The 20,077-nt window shown below is 46.1% G+C and overlaps 1 non-coding gene and 3 pseudogenes across 1 annotated transcript; 3 read left to right on the plus strand and 1 right to left on the minus strand.

Annotated features, from left to right (window-relative positions):
• The first annotated feature begins 6,132 nt into the window (after window positions 1-6,132).
• Window positions 6,133-8,650, plus strand: LOC144097987 (uncharacterized; annotated as a pseudogene).
• A 2,663-nt stretch (window positions 8,651-11,313) lies between these two features.
• On the plus strand, window positions 11,314-12,371 carry LOC144097374 (uncharacterized; annotated as a pseudogene).
• Window positions 12,372-16,196: 3,825 nt separating this feature from the next.
• LOC144097988 (uncharacterized) lies at window positions 16,197-17,403 on the minus strand (annotated as a pseudogene).
• Window positions 17,404-19,086: 1,683 nt separating this feature from the next.
• Window positions 19,087-19,159, plus strand: TRNAR-UCG (transfer RNA arginine (anticodon UCG)). Its single transcript has one exon. It is a non-coding gene; the product is annotated as a tRNA-Arg (tRNA).
• The last annotated feature ends 918 nt before the right edge of the window (window positions 19,160-20,077 follow it).

The raw sequence follows: 20,077 nt of genomic DNA on the forward strand, positions 1-20,077 counted from the left end.
TGGCGTTTAGTGATCATTGTCTTGTGATAGGAAGTTTCGGTGTGAAAGAAAGGTGTACGCGCTTCAACTGGAATCTCTGGAAATTCAATGCCAAACTCTTGGAGGACGAGGTATTTTTAAAAGCCATCGTAAATGAAATGCAGAGGCTGCTCGAGGAGTGGCCCAGTCTTTTTGCCGTTCAGTGGGAAGACTTCAAAGAGTGGCTAAAAAGTAAAGCCATAGAAAAGTGTTGCTCCAACCGACACAAACAAAAACAAGAAGAAAAATCAGCGCGCGAGCAAGTGCAGTTTTTATTAAGCATGGAAAGCTCCGAGCCCGGGAGATATGCAATAGATATGCAGCGACGTGCCCCGTGCGCACTGTGTTAACAGTTGTACGCTCTTGTCACAGGCACAAACCGCTTGGCTGCACTCAGCGCCCGCACCGGACCAAGCCAGCTCTCCACGCCGGACTTGAGCTTGTTACGCCGGATTTTCCGCAAGTTGTACCAGGAGGCGTGACCGTCAGCTGCGCAGAACTACTGCGCTGCCCTACGCCAGTGCCAGGAGCTACAAAAGGAGCCACATCAGCGCAGCTAGCCTCACTTGGCAGCAGCGACGTGCCCCGTGCGCACTGTGTTAACAGTTGTACGCTCTTGTCACAGGTTAGTGTTATCGCCGTATCGATTCCTTGACTTATCTTCTGTATTGTGTGTCGTCGCTGCTGCCTGATTTTGGACTTGTGCCTGCAGTGCTTTATTATCTTGTTGCACCCGAAAGGCTGCTTGCTTTCAAATGTCTAAAGAGTTAAATAAGCTGAAGGAAGAAATGAGGGCTGAATTAGTTAAACTTAAAGACGAAGTAAAACTTGAACTGAAGGCCTTTCGAGAGGCTATGGAAAGAGATTTGCGAAACGAAATTCGTGAGCTAAAAACCGAGCAAAAAAGCTTGACCGAGAGCCTTGAGTTCGCGCATGGGACAATAGAGGACATCAAAAAACAACTGGATGATGAGGTTTCCAAAAACGTGCAACTATCAACTGATAATGAGGCGCTGTGTGCCAGATGCGCATCTCTCGAAAGTAAATTGCAAAATGCAGAAAGCAGGCTTACTCATGCTGAACAATATTCAAGGAAGTGTAACATTGAAATACAAGGAATAGCAGAGACTGAAGGCGAATCCCTGAGTGACATTCTCTCTAAAATTGGCAACACCATCTCGGAACCGATAGAAGAAGCTGACATTGAAGTCTGCCATCGCGTGCCGACGCGAACTGCTGGGAAGTCGCACATCCTCGTCCAATTCAAATCCCGCAGGAAGCGAGACATTGTCCTGACGAAGGCGAAAAAAACACTGCTTACAAGCAAAGACATCGGCCTAGACAAATCAGATGCAATATATGTTAATGAGCACCTCTGTCCCGCATTGAAGAAACTACTTGCAATGGCTGTGAAAAAAAAATATGAGTGTAACTGGAAATCGGTGTGGTCCTACAACGGGAAAATCTTTGCCAAGCAGGCAGATAACACGCCCACTGTGCATGTGACAGGTGAGGACGTTGTCGACAAGATTTTTTCTACTCAAGCGGGCAACACAGCTCGTGATGCCGATAACGTGTGATTGCCGACATCGTGCTCATCTGGCTATCTGCTTCGTGTTTTCAAGCATTGAAAGATGGATTATCAGGAGCTTACTCTGCCATCTGATGTGAAGTTTGATTATTTATCATGCGAATCAGTTATGCATATCAATGCACGTTCAGTGAACCGTAAAGAAGATGACATTGTCCTTTTATTACAGCAATTTTGCTCTCAATTTTCTGTCCTAATGCTGTCGGAAACTTGGTATACAAACAACAGCAAAATGTTGGAACTAGATGGTTACAATAACTTCTTTCTTAATCGTAAAAACAGCAGGGGTGGTGGCGTCGCAATTCTAGTTGCAAAGCTCAAGAAGTGTGAAATTTTGCCGGAATTCAGTAAGACCACTGTGGATTATGAAATCTTAACGCTGAAAAATAAACAAGAAATAATTTCTGTCTTGTATCGTCCACCAACTGGGAATGTTGCACGCTTCTTAGAATTTTATGAAGACTTCTTGGAATTTATTTGTAAAAACAACCTTAGGCTCATCAGTGGTGGTGATTTTAACATAAACATGTTAGAGGAAAATAACTGTGTTCGTGACTTTAGCACAAAACTGGTTTCATCTGGTTTCATAAATGTGATTAAAACACCAACTCGAATTACATGTTCTACATCATCCATGCTAGATCTCATTGTTACGAATCTTGACACTGAAATTTACAATGCAGGCACAGTTGCCTGCGACGTTAGTGATCACTGTCCTACTTTCTTAACATATCGCATTGATTCACTGGACAGGAATGTGAAAAGGGAAACATTTTTTGTTCAGCGCATTACCGAAGGAAAGCTAATCTCGTTCAAGAATGAAATCATGAACCAAGATTGGTCTGCCGTGCTAAAAAATGTGGATGCGAATGACGCGTATAACGAATTCATAAATCGTTTTGTGTGCATCTATGCTAAACATTTCCCTTTGCAAACTATCGTGCCAACAAAAAAAGATTAAGAAACCATGGGTCACTCGAGAACACTTACAAATGATCAAAAATAAAAATCGTCACTTTCATTCTTTCTTGCGTGCACGTTCAAAAGAAACTCTAAAGGAGTTTAAAATATTGCGGAATAAGCTAAACGCTGAGCTTCGGAGAGCCAAATCTTTATACTATGAGCAGTTATTTGCAGACTGCGCTCGACAACGCCCGGATGCTGCATGGAAAGCAATAAACACTGTTTTGGGTCGTAAAAGTAAAAGTTCCCTTCCGGATGTTTTAACACATGAAGGTGTTGAATTGAGCGGTAAAGCGCTTGCGGATTACCTTAACAATTATTTTGTGAGTATTGCAAATCCTTGTGACTATCCTCCAGATACAACTCGAATCTCCACTAGTACAATGAAAACAATATACCTTCAGCCTACTGATGAGCAGGAGATTTATAACACTTTCATGTTGCTCCGAAACAGTAAGGCGCTTGATATTGAAAACATTCAAATCATGCCGATAAAGTATGTATTGACCTTACTTACATCCGTACTTGCTTACATATTTAATTTAATACTGGATTCCGGCGTCTTTCCTGAAAAAATGAAATGTGCCAGGGTTTCTGTAATCTTCAAGGGCGGCGACCCAAACTTGGCAACAAACTATCGCCCAATTTCAGTCCTCCCTGTATTTTCTAAGGCACTAGAAAAAATCATTTTTGCTCGTATAACTAACTTCTTTAACAAAGAAAACATAATAACAAATGCACAGTTCGGTTTTAGGAAGGACAGATCGACGGAAACTGCTTTACTAACATTAAAAGAAAATATTTTACGAAACATAGAAAGTAATTTGTTCTCGTTGGCTGTTTTTATAGATTTCAGCAAGGCTTTTGACTGTCTGGACCATAACATTCTTCTATCCAAAATACAAGCTTACGGGATCCGGGGCACGTGTCTAGCTTTGCTGAAGTGCTACCTCAGCAACAGGTTTCAGAGAGTGTTTGTCAAAAACTGCAGCTCATCCCTTTTTCCGATAAAGAGTGGCGTACCCCAGGGAAGTGTGTTAGGTCCGCTGTTGTTCAATACATACGTTAATGACTTGGTGAATATTGATAATACAGTAAAACTAGTGATATATGCTGATGATAGTACTATTCTTATTTCTGGCCCAAATGCTGATGGTTTAATCATGCAATGTAATGAATTTTTAGCTAAGCTATCAACATGGTCCAAGTTAAACAGACTTCAAATCAATTGCACTAAAACTAAAGCTATTATATTCCGCGCTAAAAACAAATTAGTTGAAATAAATCACACTATAACCTATGAGCACGAAGAAATTGAAATCGTTGACAACCATAAAATATTAGGTGTATATTTTTCCTCACATCTAACCTGGGATGCTCACATTGATCACCTTCGTAAAAAAACTTTCCTCGATTACAGGAGTTATATCGCGCTGTCGTACTGTACTTCCACCCAAGATAAAACTTCAAGTATATCATGCTTTGTTTAACTCTCATTTAAGATACTGCAGTCTAGTTTGGTGCACAACCACAAAAACCAATTTAAATAAGCTCCTGGTTTTACAGAAAAAAATCATCCGTTACATAGCAAATATTGAGCCCATGGAAACTACAAAGGGTGCATTTGAATCATTCAATATCATAAGTGTAGACAAGTTGTATGAATTTCGCCTATTAGAGTCAATCTACTTTTCCTCCCCTGAAGTTACTAACCTTCTAAAGTCCTTGGCATCCTTAGAGCGACGAAATATTAGCGTGCAAACAAGAAATGTTGATGCGTGGGCAGTTCCTCATTTTCGTACATTTTATAAATATCAGTCACTTACCCATAACCTCCCTACAATACTAAACAAATATAGACACACAGTGGGCTTGAACAAAAAACAATTACATTCCTGTTTTGTGCAGTTGTGATCCATTAATTTTTGTTTGTTGTTTCCGCGTATGTGCTTTTCAGTTGTTTTATTTTTGTTTCAGTTCATTACTGGTAGATTTATGTGATTGACATCATTATTACCTGTCACAGTAACTGTTTTATTATTTCCCTATTACTGTCTACCTATGTACTATTCATCTATTATGTTTCTATTCTTTACGCTGCTGCCTTGTAATGGTCTCTTGGGCCTCGTCAAGCTTTTGTGTAGCTTTTAGCCCAAGAGACCATCCAGTTGTCTTCTGGAAAATAAAGATGTATGTATATAAAGGATGTGAAAAGCCAGCTTGACAGTGAAAGGTATAAAGCAGCAGTTATACGCGCAAGGGCACAAAAACTGTGGGCCGGTGAAACACCGACAAAGCGAGCCTTAACAGATGAAAAGCGGTACGCTAGACAGAAAGAAATCGGGCAGATAAGAAATGGTGCTGAAATTTCATGTGATGCTAATGTAATCCAGCAGTCATTTCAAAAGTACTTCAACGACCTTCTTGGCCAAGTAAGAGAGATTGGTGATGCTTTCTCTTCAGACTTTTTGTCGTTCATGCCAAAATTTAAGGATGATGTAAAGGAGAGGCTTGAGGTACCCATAACTGAGAATGAAATAGAATATGCAATTGAGGACTTACCGACCAGTAAAGCTCCAGGACATAATGGGCTGGGCGCCGAGTTTTACAAAATATTTAAACCCATAGTCGCTCAGTTACTGCTAAGAGTGCTGGATGAGGCGTATGAACGTGAGCAAGTACCGCTATCATTCACCACATCGCACATTGTGTTGATCCCAAAATCAGATGACCCAGAGAAGCGTTTGTTGGTGGGGTCCTATCGCCCGATAAGCCTCACCAACTTTCACTACAAAATATTTATGAAGGTCCTAGCTAGGAGATTCCAGAGCGTAATAACAAAATTGGTTGGACCGCACCAGACTTGCGGAATTAAAGGACGCAGCATTGCCACGAATGTACACGTCGCACGTACTGTATTGGAATGCTGTGATGTGATGGGGGACCGCATTGCTATGATGCAGCTGGATTTGGCAAAAGCCTTTGATCGCATGTCGCATCATGTACTTTTTCACATACTAGAGCACGGGAACGTTGACCGCATTATCATAGTAGGCGTCAGAATGGCATATGCAAACTGTACCACACGCATTATTCTAAGTGGTGACCTCACAGATAGGTTGGTAGTGCGTTCGTCAGTAAGGCAGGGATGCCCGCTGTCGCCCCTTTAGTTTGCGGCATACCTAGAGCCACTATGTTTAGCTATTGCCAAAAGTAACCGCATCTCAGGCTTTCGATTGCAGTCGGCACAAGTCAAAATCCTCGCTTACGCGGACGATATCGCAGTCTTCTGTTCCAATCGAGACAGTATTACTGAAGTGATCAGTATCGTTGATAAATTTTGTAAGCAAACAGGGTGTATGGTAAACTGGGACAAGAGCTCTGGATTTTGGCACAGTGACTGGGAAACGAGGCCTGATCACTTCTCCCGGCTGCGATGGTCTTGCCTGCCAACGCAATATCTCGGCGTCCCCCTTAACTGTTATCGAGACCTAAGTGAAAGTTGGAACGAGCAATGCTCAAGGGAGAAAGCAGATGCATGGCAAGGGAGGCAGTTATCAATGTTTTCACTCGCCTCCACCTGCAACCTTTTCCTTGTTTCGAAAATGTGGTACATGATGAATGTTCTGTGTGCGAGTCGGGCCAGCATTCAAAAGATGCATCGCGTGTTTGCTGTGTTTATTTGGGCGTCAAGCTGGGAGAGAACTAGCCGTACCAATTTGTTTCTTTCGGTTAAACGAGGAGGGCTGGGCCTCGTGCACCTATTCTTGCGCCAAGTTGTGTCGCGTTTTATCTTTCTCCGAGATTAAAAGGATCCTTTTCTGCGGACTGTTATCCAAGTAAGGTTGCAGAGACTCCTCCCAGAAATCGTTGTCTCATGTTGTGAAGGTATGTGCGGTGCTGTCAATGGGTACATGCGACAAGCTGTACTTTCTTTTCGACTACTTTACACGCGTTTTTCGCTTGAGTACTTGTGTAATGTTTCCAAAAAAGAGTTGTATAAGAATCTTGTGGAAACAATGCTGCCGATTCCCATTTATCGTTTACCGCACCGTGGAGGCCCAGGACAAGACGTTTTAAAACGAATTAAAAGAATGCCGGTTAAACCAACCGTAAAAACATTCTTCTTTAATTTACATTGCATTGTAACACACTTCCTGTTAAGACGTGGCTGCATAAAAAGGGGATTTTCGTCCCATGGACGACCAACTGCCTACTATGCAAAAACCCTGAAATGGTGGAGCACGTGTTTCTTGAATGTTGGGACCCAATTTTTCATTGGGATGTCCTCCAACGAACCATGAAAAAAGATTTTCCCCTGCGTCCATACGGCATCAGATTTTTGCCGATCACAAACGAAGGAGGAGTGCCCTATGATTTAATCATGCTCTTGGACCTCCACAGCCTTTGGAGGACACGAATGCAAGTGCGACATGCCGATGTTAATGTCCGTTCGGTGCGAGAAAACTTTATTGAAAGTGTTGTGAGCCTGAGAGAAGTGTATCGTGCGCAAGCTGAACCGTCCGAATGGACCTCTGTTCTGGACGACTTACTTGTCTTGAGAAGATTTTCACCTCTCCCGTGTTACCCAAGTAGGCTGCTGCTGTTTTTATCATTTCTACTTTTCTTTTAGCATGTAAGAATCGGCAATAAAGAAAAAAAATCCGCGTGGCCTAATGGATAAGGCGGCTGACTTCGGATCAGAATATTGCAGGTTCGAGTCCTGTCGCGGACGTGTTCCTTTTTTATTTTTAAACATCGCTCACTGACCAAGCGCTGATGACAATAGTGGGCACACACTCTTTCCTACAGTGCATGCAGGATCGCTAAGGTTGAGAAGAGCTGTGAAGCGGGCTGCGTGGAATGAACAGGACACACGTTTCTGGCCCTGTATTCCTTTCCAATGGAGTGCACACAATAGCGCGGCTTTTATGCATTGGGAAGTGAGTGGAGGAAGAATCCGTCCGATTCCATTTCCGGACGCGGAGGCGAACGGACGTGTGTGTCATGGGCTCCGTAGGAGCGGCTTCAGCGGCCCAGCAGGGCCGCGGCAACAGGATTTCTGGCTGTGATAACCCGGATTATCAAGTGCTTTTGCCTCAGCTACCTACAGGGCGAGTTGTTTTGAACACTCTTTTTTTGCATGCCGATGTGCGTGAAAGGCCATACCATGTGGAAGACTTCCGTGACACACTGTCTAGCCTAGGCCTACTGTCTGAAGTTATCGCCCTGGGGGCGTATCAGATGAGTCATGTATGGGCGGTAACCTTCAAAAACGGAGACGGCGTGCATAAGCTTTTGGCTTTGAAGGAATTGACCGTGAAGGAAAGGCGGTGCGTTGTGATAGATCCTAACAACCAAGCTTTGCGTATCAAGCTTTACTGGATGCTTCACAACGTACTGGACGATGACATACGGGCGGCGCTTTTGCCGTACGGCAGAGTGACGGACGTTTCCCGTGAACGTTGGCGTGCTCAAGGTGTGCAAGACAAACCGACCTCGACACGCTTGATGGCCTTAAATTTGAAGACGGGCGTGACAGTGGATGACCTGCCCCATCAGATCCGTGTTGCAGGAGAACTGGCGCTTGTTGTGGTGCCCGGTAGGGCCCCGCTATGCTTGCGCTGTCGCAATACCGGCTACATTCGACGCGACTACCGCGTGCCACGCTGCGCACTATGCCACCGATACGACCACGGAGAAGAGCAGTGCGTGAAGACGTATGCTTCTGTCACGCAGAAAGATGCGAGGGTTCTAGACGTCAACGACCTGCTGCAGGATGAAGCCGAAGTTGAGGAAGCTTCGAAAGGAGCAGAGGAGAAGAGCGGCGAGGACGCGAAGTCTCCAGAAGAGAAGTCCGGAGGCGACCCCAAGGCCAAGGCCAGTGATTCTTCGTCTCTCATTGCTTCTGAACTGGAGCCCACTGCGACGAACACGACTACGGGTGCAATCTCTCTAAGCTCGCACGACGGAAGAATTGCTACGGATAAAGCTGAGGCAATGGACCCCAGCGAGACAGGCACAAGTGGTGCGGTGGTGAAGAGAACTCATGACGAGTTAGCTACCCAGGATGGATAACCGAGCGAGCCGAACAACGGTGAACCCCCGCCAAAGACGCCGGGCGTGCGTCGACCGACGTTGCGCCCGCAACCGAAAATCCCGCCGGATAGGCGTTCGGCGGTGGTGCCCACTTAGCACACAAACTTTGTGTCGTCGAAGGTGCCGGGCTACTACGGATTCGAAATGAACGGAATCACTGAAGCTACGAGCGACACATTCGACGTACGGCTGAAGACGTTACTGGACTTCTTTTTGGTATGCCATGTTGTTATTTTTCACCTTAAAAGTGATAGAAAAGTGTCAGTCATGTTTGTAATGACATCATTGGTATCATGCTGCTTGATTCAAAATGGCAAATAAATTCTTCGCTACGCATAGCGACAATCAATGTTAGGGGCTTCGCTGCAAGGCGACGGCAATACCAGCTTAGTCGCCTCTGCATGGAGAATGAGCTAGATCTAATTGCGGTACAAGAAACAAAGGTGGAAAAACAAGAGCAGACTGATCATATGGTGTCACCTTTCACAACGATTTATAATGTCTGTGTATGCCATGCCGTTGGAAAATCTGCTGGCTGTGCTGTATTGATACGCAAAAGTGTGGGGAATATTGAGGAAATGATTACTGTGTCTGAAAATGGTCGCCTCATCGTCTTGGATTTTTCGTTGTCGGGAGAAAAGTGGCGTCTGGTGTGTGTCTATGTCCCGAACAATGTCAGTGAGAGATGTATTTTCTTTGAACACCTTAATCAGTATCTGCCTTGTGAAAGGCATCTTATTCTGCTGGGAGACTTTAATTGCGTTTGCTTTTCTGAGGATAGATCTAGAGTAGCATACGTACATGATAGGAGCGCCGAGTTACTTAGCTCCTTTGTGGTGGACTATAACTTGGAGGATGTGGGTCACACAATAACAAGCGGCGGGCGGCCGCAGTTCACTCACACCCAACAATGTAGTCAAGCAAGGCTTGACAGAGTTTACGTGTCCCTCGCTCTAATTCCCCTTTGCAATAGTTACAACGTTATACCTGTTTCATTCTCTGATCACAGCCTTGTGAGTTTCAACATTGGCAATAAGCAAAAGCAGCCACGATTTAACTGGCACCTGTGGAAGTTGAACGCTAAATTACTCAATGATGAACCTTTTGTTGAAGCAGTTGAGGAAAAACTAGGGCAGCTAGTGAATGATCAGCCAGAAAACTATTCGACTGCCTGGGAACAATTCAAAAATGAAGGTAAAATGGCAGCGATTGAAAGAGCAAGCATCAAGCGTCGAAATGAGATGAAGAATGAAAGAGATCTTCAGCGCCAACTAGAACACTTGCTAAAAGCAGTGATTTTGGAGCCTAAAAAAGCGGCAGACAAAATAAAAAAAACCAAAAGCGAACTTGAGTTGATAGACAATGAAAGATATAAGGCAGCTATGATTCGTGCCCGGGGCGAACGATTATGGCTTGGGGAAGCACCGAATAAACTCTCTCTTAGTGACGAGAAAAGGTATGCATCAAAAAATGAAATCAAACATCCGCTATAAGAACGAGGTGACGGGCGAGCAGAAAAAGATAGTGCAGGCGTTCGTGGAATATTATCGCGAGTTGTTTAGCAACGTTACTCGTGTAAGTGACACTTTCATTACTGAATTCATGACTTATCTGCCAAAGATAGCACACGATGTCAGAGACAGCCTTGAGGAAGAGATAAGTGTTCGCGAAATCGAGGCCGCTATCGGCGAATTGCCGGCAGGAAAGTCCCCGGGACCAGACGGCTTGGGAGCCACATTTTACAAGGTTTTCGCCCATCAACTGGCATGTGTGTTACACCGCGTTATCAATGGGGCGTATAAAACAAGGCAAGTGCCACCGTCCTTCAGAGCTGCTCATGTCGTTTTGATCCCTAAGACGGATGACCGTGACAAGCTGCTGTCAGTAGGTTCATACAGGCCTATCAGCCTTACGAACACCGATTACAAAGTGTTTATGAAAGTGCTCGCGAAGCGGCTGCAAATGGTGATCAAGCACTTAGTTGGGCCGCATCAAACATGTGGCATCAAAGGGCGAACGATTTTCACGAACACTCACGTAGCAAGAAATGTGTTAGAATGCTGCGACGACATGGACGGCCAAGTTGCCATGTTGCAACTATATTTGGCGAAAGCTTTCGACAGGGTGTCACACGAGGTCCTCTTCTGCGTATTGAAGCATGCAAATGCAGGCAGCACAATTTAGACGGTGTAATGATGGCCTATCGAGATTGCTGTACCCAGCTCATAATAATAAGTCATTAACAGAAAGAGTCCCAGTGCAATCTTCAGTAAGGAAAGGATGCCCACTGTCTCCCCTCTTGTTTGCTATATATGTCGAACCCTTTTGTTTAGCCGTAATTCACCAAACATCAATACGAGGCTTCAAAGTGCATTCTACGGAGGTAAAACTGTTGGCGTATGCTGATGACATAGCCGTATTTTGTCAAGATCGCGAGAGTGTTAGAAGTGGTCAACCTTGCTAAAGCTTTCTGTAAGCTAACGGGCTCAGAGATAAACTGGGAAAAAAGTGTTGGTATATGGCACAGTAACTGGGACATCAAGCCAGAAAGGTTTGCTTGTACGACATGGACAGGCGCACCTACGACGTACCTCGGTGTGCCTTTCGAGCACTACCAGGAACCCGCAAGGTACTGGAGCGACGCAACGGAAAAAATGAAGGAGAGGACAGGAAACTGGCAGGGTCGCGGCCTTTCAATGTTTGCGTGTGCCTCTGCTTGCAATTTGTTTTTAATCGCTAAAGTTTGGTGTGTGTTGCACGTGCTGTTTATGTCCCGCACAATTCTGCAGAAAATGCATCGGGTTTTTGCTGTGTTTATATGGGGCTCAACATGGGAGAGGGTAAGTCGTGCCAACCTTTTTCGCAAAGTCCGCGATGGAGGCCTAGGTCTTTCTCATTTGTTTATCAGACAGATTGTGTCGCGTTTCTTTTTTCTGCGGGACCAAAGCGACAGTTTTTTGCGCACAGTCATACAAGTGCGACTTGCGAAAGCGCTCCCTGAATTTATTGTGGCTACAAGTGATATAAGATGTCGCCGTGTGTCTGGTTACTTTCATGAAGTTGTTTCTTTCCGCATGTTGCATGCAAGGTTTTCAATGGATTACCTATGTTCTATCACGAAGAAGAAACTGTACGCGGACTTAATTGTAAATCTACTGCCGACACCATTGTACAGGTCTGTTTACTGTGGTGGCCCAGGAAAGGACGTTTTAAAACGGGTTAGAAAAATGCCGATAAGACCTTCTGTCAAATCATTTTTCTTTAAGCTGCACACGAACACATTACCTGTTAAAGCGTGGCTAGATCAGAAAGGGATATTTGTACCCTGGACAATCAACTGCTTACTCTGCAAAAAACCAGAAACTATTGAACACGTATTTATTGACTGTTGGGACCCTATATCCCACTGGGACATTCTGAGCGAACCCTTAAGAAGCAACTGCCAATAACGCCATACGGGATCCGGTTTCTCCCAGTTAAATGTGATGAAGGCATTCCCTTTGATATGTTGATGCTACTGGGCCTCCACAGTTTGTGGCAAACCCGAATGGCAGTCCGCCATGCTGATGTTACTGTTCACTCTGTACGCGAAAACTTCATCCAGCATATGATCTACATGAGAGAAGTCTATCAGGCGTTACCTGACCCCCCTCAGTGGATTAATGTATTTGATGATTTGGTGTGCCTGAATATATTTTAACCCTACTCCTCCAACCGAAGACTGGCTGGTGTGTTTTGTCTGTACATTGAATGTGATCATACCGGTAATAAAGAAAAAAAAAGGGATCGCTAAGGTTGAGAACAGCTGTGAAGCGGGCCGCGTGGAATGAACAGGACACACGTTTCTGGCCCTGTTTTCCTTTCCAGTTGAGAGTACACAATAACGCGGCTTTTATGCGCTGGGAAGTGAATGGAGGAAGAATCCGTCCGCGTGGCCTAATGGATAAGTTTTTTTTTTATTGCCGATTTTGACATTCAAAACACGCTAGATGAACGATTAAAAGGTGTCGGCAGAACTTTGCCTGACACGGCATGTTAAAATTTTTTCAGTCTTGCCAAATCATCAAGCACATCGATCCATTTTGGCAGTTCAGGGAGGGCCTTATACGCCTCCCTAAATCGCACAACATTTTGAATGAAATGTTCCCGTACAGGTTTCACTTGTTCATCTGCATTGTTAAACTCCATTCTGGTTTTCCACAAGCTGTGAAGTCCCAGGAGCATTACTGCATCAAATGGAAAATCATCTGTTTTGTGAAAAGGTAGAAATCTTATGCCATATGCATCTAATCGTAGGTCTTTCTTTAAAGTTCTCTAAAGGAAATCCCAGAAAAAAATGGGATCCCAACAGTCCAAAAACACATGTTCAATGGTTTCCGGTTTGTGGCACAGGAAACAGTTTGTTGACCAAGGGACGAAAAGACCTTTATCGTGCATCCGCGTTTTCACTGATGAGGTATTAGTGTGGAGTTTAAATGAAAAGGATTTGATCACTGGCAATATTGGCATCTTCTTAACTCTTTTAAGTATATCAGCTCCTGTGCCTGCAATGTGTGGCAAACGATATATCGGCAGAGGAAGCATTGTGTCCACTAAGTCCACGCACAATTTTTTTTTTCTTGACATTACACAAATACTCCATGGAAAACCGAACATGCAGCATTCTGTACACGAGCACAACTTCTTTAAGGTACCCTCTTATCGCACCATTTACATTTACAGAAGAACTTACAAGAAAATCAGGAAGAAGTCGACAAAGCCGTACTTGCATTACGGTCCGGAGGAAGACATCATCTTGATCCTGAAGGCATATGAATCGCGATACAACTTGTCTCAAAAATAAGTGTACCAAGCCAAGCCCATCTTTCTTCACAGAAAGAAACAAGTTTGTTCGACTCGTCCTTTCCCAGGTCGAAGCCCCAATAAAAACCGCAAATACACGATGAAGTTTTTGAATGCTTGCCCGGGAAGCACTGAGCACATTCATCACATACCACACTTTAGCAGTAAGGAACAGGTTGCAGATAATGGCACGCGAAAACATCGATAACTGTCTCCCTTGCCATGCATCACTTCTTTCCTTGGCCCTCGATGCTTGGTCAAGCCAGTACGGATCTGAGTGCCGGTAACTGTCAAGGGGTACACCTAAATACAACGCTGGAGTGGTGGACCAGCGCATCCGAGAATAGTGTTCAGGCGTGACGTCCCAGCCAGCGTGCCAGAACCCGATGCTTTTTTCCCAGTTGATCGTGGCTCCAGTGCAGCTACAAAATTTGTGCACTACGTTCGTTACCTCAGAAATACTTTCTGTATTTGCACAAAATACAGCGATGTCATCAGCATAAGCCAAGATTTTTACGTGCGCTGATTGCAGCTTGAAACCCGTTATGCATTCATTATTCCGGATGGCCAAGCAAAGTGGCTCAAGGTACGCCGCGAACAGCAAAGGCGACAGGGGACAACCCTGTCTTACAGAAGATCGCACTTGCAGGCTGCCAGTGAGTTCGCCGTTCACAACAATCTGAGTCGTACAGTTTGCGTATGCCATTCTAACACCTTCTGTTATTATTCGGCCAACATTCGCATGCTCTAGTACGGCAAACAGGACGTCATGAGACACCCGGTCAAAGGCTTTTGCCAGATCTAGTTGTATCATCGCCACTCTGTCATCAAGAGTCACAGCATTCTAGTATGGACCGCGCCACGTGTATGTTCGTAGCGATACTTCGACCTTTTATGCCACACGTTTGGTGCGTGCCTACAATCGATGTTATAACACTCTGCAGTCTCTTCGCCAACACATTCATGAAACTCTTGTAGTCGACGTTTGTGAGGCTTATCGGGCGATAAGACCCCACCATCAGGAGCTTTTCAGCATCATCGGTTTTAGGAATGAGCACTATGTGCGAAGTTGTGAAGGACAGCGGAACACGTTTTTTCTCATAACTTTCAACGACAATGACTTGCAGTATCTGGGCTATTGCAGTTTTGAAAGCTTTGTAGAAAGCTGCTCCCATGCCGTCGGGGCCAGGAGCTTTACCGGTTGGCAATGCATCTATCGCGTCCTCTATTTCTTGCAAGGAAATCGTCTGTTCGAGCCGTATTTTGATTTCTTCGTCAAGTTTCGGCATAAGTGGTAGAAATTCGCAATGGAAGCCCCTTTCCGCTTTCCGCGAATGACCCAGCATATCTTTGAAGTGATCACAGATTGTTTCTTTGATTACGCCACTGTCTGCCGAAACCCCTGCCCCAGTGTTTATTTGTCGTATTTGCTTTCGGCACGAGTATCGTTTTTTATCGGATATCGCTCGTTTTGTTGGTGTTTCCCCTGCCCATAGCTGCTCAGTTCGCGTCCGAATAACTGCCGCAGTATACTTATCGGCGTCCATTTTTTCCAGCTGGGCTTTGACATCCCTGATTTCATTAAAACATGTGCCTGGTTGAGCGCTTTCTGTACACGTGAGGTATTCAAGCTGTTCACGAAGCTCTGCTTCCTTTTGTTTCTCGGCGTATTTCAACTGCGTACCTTTTTCAATCGCTCTTATTTTTACCCTTTGCTTAAACTCCTCCCACTCTGCAGCGAAGTTCGACGGTTGCGCTGTAATTAGTTTCTCTAGTTCTTGCTTTACTTGCTTAGCGAATCCTTCGTCCTCCAACAACTTATTATTTAATTTCCATAAATGCCAATTAAACCGCTTTTTGCTTTGCTGCCTGCCAAAGGTTGTAATCACTAGGGCGTGGTCACTGAAAGCCCCAGGTCTGACATCATACAATGTGCATAGTGAAAAAAGTTCTGCCGACACATACACTCTGTCCAATCGGGCATGGCTATTGCCCTGAAAATGGGTATACCGTGTACAAGGGCCATTGGTGAAAACACTTCCAATATCTTCTAAATTATGGCCATGGACCAATTCGTTCAAGACATCAGCACTCCTATCTCTCAGAAACGAACTTCTTGCACGATCGGTAGCCTGACAGACGCAGTTGAAATTGCCCAGTAGGATTAGTACTTTGTCACAGTTTAGGTATGTCTCAAAGCGGTCAAAAAACACTCTTCGCTCGGACTCCGCATTTGGTGCATACACACAAATAACTCGGAACTCAACGCCAGAGTACAAGAAATCAACGACAAGAAGACGGCCGCTATCACACGAGAAAAGTGACTGCACCGTAATACCGAAATTATTGCGAAGAAAAAGTATGCAGCCGCCAGAGGCACCTACAGAATGACACACACATACTTCAAAGTGCGTACGGAAAACGAACACCATACCTTCTGTAGCTTCTTGGCTTTCAATTTTAGTTTCTTGTATTGCAACTACGTGCAGATCGTTGTCTAGAAGAAGGCGACTGAGCTGGCATTGTCGCCTTCTTGCTGCAAGGCCTCGCACGTTCAAAGTGGCTACACGCAGTGCTTCAGTTAAAATGAGAGCCATATGGAGAAAAAAAACGCCTTATTTTATGGTGTCTGCCTTCGCGCCACGCCTAAAAAAAAAAAAATCCCCAGACCCCAGAACGGGCTCTAGGCATGAAAGTACGGAGGCGGTTTCCCCGCCTGCCGTGTTTCGGACGAAGTGTTCGGCCGCGGCTTCAAGGTCGGCCGCCTCATACCTGCGGCTTTGGACGGCGGCTCGTCTCCGCCATTGCCGTCCTGTTGAAGCGCCGTGCTCTCACCGTCGTCGTGCGGGCGCTTTCCCGCCGCTAGGTTAGCCGCCCCGGAAGACATGTCCATGCTCACAGGGTCAGGAGGAATGGAAGGAGCCCCAGTAGCGACTGGGGATTTCACCTCGCCCTCCGACCTCGGCCCTGCGTCCTGGCGAGGCGCTGGTTCACGTATGGTTACGCCCTCCTCAGCAACAATTTTGTCCTGTTGCGATGTCTCTACGGCATTCGTCTCGCCCGCCGCTGTCGCAGTCGTAGCGGCAGACGTCTCTTCCATATCCGCAGCGTTCATGAGCAAGGCTGAAGCGTCCTGAGTGTTAACGGACCCGGTGACTTTTGCGTAGGTACGCTCGCACTGGCTGTCCTCGTGGCCGAACCGTCGACAAGCACCGCACCGCGGTATGCGGCACTCCCGGCGTATGTGGCCCGTGCCACGGCAGCGAAGGCAGAGCAGAACCCTGCCCGGGACGACCACGAGAGCCAGCTCACCGGCGACGCTCACCTGGTGCGGAATGTCGTCGAGCTTCACTCCCGGTTTCAGCTTCAGGGTGACGAGCCTTGTAGTGGAGCCTTTGTCTGCCATACCCTGAACTCGCCACCGCTCGCGGGCAACGTCAGTCACCTTGCCAAATGCCGCGAAGGCGAGCTTCACGTCGTCGTCAGGAACACTGTGCAAAATCCAGTGGACTTTCATGCGCACGTCTTGGTTAGCTGGGTCGATGACGAGACACCGGCACTTTTTCACAACCAGCTCACCAGCACTCACATTTTTTTTTCACGGCGTCTTCATCCTTAAACGTAACCGCCCACACGTGGCTCATCCTGTAGGCTCCGATGGCGATTACTTCCGGCAGGAGCGATAACTCAGCCAGAACATCGCGAAAATCTTCCACCCGGTATGGGCGTGCCCTGATATCACAGTGCAAAAAAACTGTGTTGGCAACGAAACGCCCTGTAGGCAAACTCGGTAGAACTACCTGGTATTCAGCACCTGTCGAAAAAAAAGCACCAAAAGACCTGTTTCCGCGGCCCTGCTGGGCCGCTGACGCCGCTCCGACGGAGCTCATGGTAACACGTCCGTTCGCTAGCGCGGCCGGAAGCAGAAATTCATGGTATGGCCGATGGCCCCTAATAGATAAGGTGTCTGACTTCGGATCAGAAGATTGCAGGTTCGAGTCCTGTCGCGGACGTGTTCCTTTTTATTTTTAAACATCGCTCACTGACCAAGCGCTGATGAGAATAGTGGATACACACTCTCCCCTACAGTGCATGCAGGGATCGCTAAGGTTGAGAAGAGCTGTTAAGCGGGCCGCGTGGAATGAACAGGACACACGTTTCTGGCCCTGTTTTCCTTTCCAATTGAGTGTACACAATAGCGCGGCTTTTATGCGCTGGGAAGTGAGTGGAGGAAGAATCCGTCGTAACTGGTAGCGCAGTAAGTTGGACAAAATGTTTTGGATTCTGGCATGGAGACTGGGAACACACTCCAGAATTTTTCTGCCAGATGCAATGGACGATAACCCCTGGCAAGTACCTTGGAATCCCTCTCAAGCATTACCGGAAAAGTAAAGAATATTGGTACGAGGAAACTCAACGAGTTAAATCTGACAGCTAAAAGGGGAGGGCACAATTTTTCGATGTTTTCGAGAACCACTGTGTGTAATATATTTCTGGTTGCTAAAATATTTTATGTTTTGCAAGCGTTGTGCATGGCAAGACGGGCGGAGCAGAAGCTGCACCGAGTTTTTGCGACGTTTGATGGGCCTCTACATGGGAACGTACAGGCCGGTGCAACGTATTCCATGCCGTACGTAACGGGGGTCCCGGGCTATCACATCTATTTCTCAAACAAGTGGTTACCAGGTTTTTGTTCTTGCGCGGTCAAAGTGATCATTTTCTAAGAAAAATAATACAAGTGCGATTATGTCATTCACTGCCTGAGTACAGTGTCCACTGTATCAAGCACAACGGCGTTAAGTCCATTTTTGCACGAAGTTGTCGCATCCTTTCGTATTCTCCAGGCGAGGTTTTCGCGAGAGTATTTGGCCAATGTCTCGCGGAAGGTGCTATATAAGGACCTACGTGATGTGTTCTTGCCTGTACCAGTGTATCGTGCTGTGTATAAATTGGCTTCTCAACGTGATGTCCTTAAACGGTTTTAAAAAAATGCCAATGAGAGCTTCGGCCAAGTCTTTCTTCTTTCAGTTGCGTACTGGCACTGTAATAGTGAAGCCATAGCTGCAAAGCAAAGGTCTCTTTGTGCCTTGGAGCGTTAACTGTATTACTTGTAAAAAGCCAGAAACTATTGAACATATCTTTCTCGACTGCCACGACGCAGTTTTCCTGTGGGATATTCTTCAGCGAGCTTTAAAAAAAGATTTGCCGATAACGCCTTTTGGTATACGTTTTCTGCCATGTGTTTCACCTGAAGGAGTGCCGTGTGACATGATGATGCTGCTGTGCATGCACAGCGTGTGGAAAACAAGAATGGATGTAAGACACGAATACGTTGTTATACGTCCCGCTCGACATTATTTCGCTGAGAGTGTGATGTACATCAGGGATGTTTTCAAGGCACAGAAGGAACCTCCCGATTGGTTACCGGTCCTGGACGAGCTGTCCTCAATGAGGCATTTTTAAATGCATTGCACTCGACAAAACTAAACTAGTGCTTTTATCTCTTTGTATATAGCAGTGTTGCCTTGTGCGTGATTGTGTGTATTTGCCAAGTCGGTAATAAATAAAAAAAAGTCCGCGTGGCCGAGTGGATAAGGCGTCTGACTTCGGATCAGAAGATTGCAGGTTCGAGTCCTGTCGCAGACGTGTTTCTTTTTATTTTTAAACATCGCTCATTGACCAATCGCTGATGACCATAGTGGGTACACAATCTCCCCCTACAGTGCATGCAGGAATCGCTAAGGTTGAAAAGAGCTGTGAAACGGGCCGCGTGGAATGAACAGGACACACATTTCTGACCCTGTTTTCCTTTCCAATGGAGTGTACACAATAGGGCGGCTTTTATGCGCTGGGAAGTGAGTGGATGAAGAATCCGTCCGCGTGGCCTAAGGGATTCGACTTCCGGCAACCGAGGCGAGCGGACGCGTTATCATGAGCTCCGTCGGAGCGGTTTCAGCGGCCCAGTCGGGCCGCGGTAACAGGTTTTTTGCTGCTACTGCCGAAGCTTATCAGGTTATTCTGCCCAATCTGCCATCCGGACGCATCGTCGTCAACATCGTTTTCATGCACGGCGATCCAAGAGCCCGGCCCTATCGTGTTGAAGACTACCGGGACACTTTGGCCAACCTTGGTGCGCTCCCCGACGTTGTGGCATTGGGGGCGTATCAAATGAACCACGTGTGGGCTGTGACAATGACAACTGTTGATGCTGCTCAGAAGTTGCTTTTGGCCGTCGACGTGAAGGTAAAGGATCGCCCGTGTTTGCTCATTGATCCGAATAACCGAGAGGTTCGCTTAAAGCTGCACTGGTTGCTGCATGGCGTTACCGACGAAGACGTTCGCGTGGCAATGCCGCCCTACGGGAAGGGGTGGGAAGTGACCCGGGAGAAGTGGCGAGCGCTAGGTGTAACTGAAAAAGGGTCGACGACTCGTACAGTTGGACTAAAATTGCATGCCGACGTCAAAATAGACGATATTTCGCATCAGCTCAAGATAGCCGGAGAGCTAACTATTGTTGTTGTGCCGGGCCGCGCTCCTCTGCGTCTGCGCTGCAAGAGCACCGGG

Source organism: Amblyomma americanum, chromosome 7, assembly GCF_052857255.1.
Source record: "Amblyomma americanum isolate KBUSLIRL-KWMA chromosome 7, ASM5285725v1, whole genome shotgun sequence".
In the NCBI taxonomy this organism is placed as follows: domain Eukaryota; kingdom Metazoa; phylum Arthropoda; class Arachnida; order Ixodida; family Ixodidae; genus Amblyomma; species Amblyomma americanum.